The sequence below is a fragment of the Papilio polytes genome, unplaced genomic scaffold (assembly GCF_000836215.1).
Source record: "Papilio polytes unplaced genomic scaffold, Ppol_1.0 DF821712.1, whole genome shotgun sequence".
Lineage (NCBI taxonomy): Eukaryota > Metazoa > Arthropoda > Insecta > Lepidoptera > Papilionidae > Papilio > Papilio polytes.
In genome coordinates, this window is record NW_013527492.1 from 3,166 (window position 1) to 4,448 (window position 1,283).

General features: G+C 28.9%; 1 protein-coding gene across 1 annotated transcript in view; it reads left to right on the plus strand.

Annotated features, from left to right (window-relative positions):
- The window catches only part of LOC106108310, a gene marked incomplete at its 3' end in the record, with an annotated part of 8,527 nt that overhangs the window by 2,041 nt on the left and 5,203 nt on the right, over nucleotides 1-1,283 (plus strand). The gene's annotated exons all lie outside the window — the stretch shown is intronic.

Below are 1,283 nucleotides of genomic sequence, written 5' to 3' on the forward strand. Positions count from 1 at the left end.
TATAACTTTTATTATGACTTACTAATGCAAAACATATAAATTGACCAAAGTTCTTTAAAAATTTACACAACAATAATTCTCAATTTTAAAAAATGTGATAGTAGAATTAAAAATACAATAAGTTTTTATTGATTTCGATCTTGTAATCTATCGATCACACCTTGTATTTTAATAAAAATCGAAAACAATGATACCCAATTACAATTACAATATCATTTTACGCAATACATGCCTACTAAATTGTTGTTTGTGCAGATTTCTTCATTCAACACTTATTTACAGAACTTTATAGCCTTTCAAAGAGGTGCATCCAATCATCTATCTGCAACAGAATAACCAAAGATGATTTGATGATGATGATTGAAGATTATCTATTGGTATAAAGTTACACTGAGAAATATTGTATGCTGTTCACAACATTTTTGTTTTCTATGATCCATTAAGTACATCTTCATATTAATTTCTTAAAATTTCTTTGCACCTTAAAAATAATTGATGATAAATGATTACAACTTATGATTATGATTACAACGGTCAACTTATGATTACAACGGTCAACTCACAAATTATCTAAAATCTTAAGATTATTTTATTAATTCAAATTTAAAAGTCAGGAACTTTTACTTGCTGCCCATAATTGTGGGGTTGTGGTATTGCAACCGGCAAGCCTACCCATTTGTGCTAAGACATTAAATCAGTTTGATTTTAGAAAATTTGCCATAGCATAGCCGGTCTTCATGGTGACAGTTTATTTTACAATATATAATACAATACTGTAGAATCTTTTTCATATATTTTGGTATGGTATTAATTGGTAGTTGGTATTAATATCAGAACTAAAGATGTATTTAATTTCGTCTACGGGAAGCGTCTATCAATGTCTATATTTAACGCAAACAGTTTTTCCTGTTCGATTTTACTTATTGTATTTTTAATTCTACTGAGGTGTACTTATTAGCTGTAGACTGTAAAAATCACCGACTTATTGATAATACTGATGTAGTGTACTTATCAATTTACTTAATTATTTATTTACTTATATATAACACTACATTTATTTATTTATCATTTATTTATTATATGACATTCACACATAAACATTCATAACACACAACATTACACACGCAAAACACATCACATATATATTCACATACACAAATATTATTATACTACAAACAGACAGACACTCACACTCCAAATTCACACTTATTTTAATATACAATTGCAACGCGCTGCAGAGCGCCGCCCGCGGCGCGGACGCAAAATGTCCGAAATGCGGAATC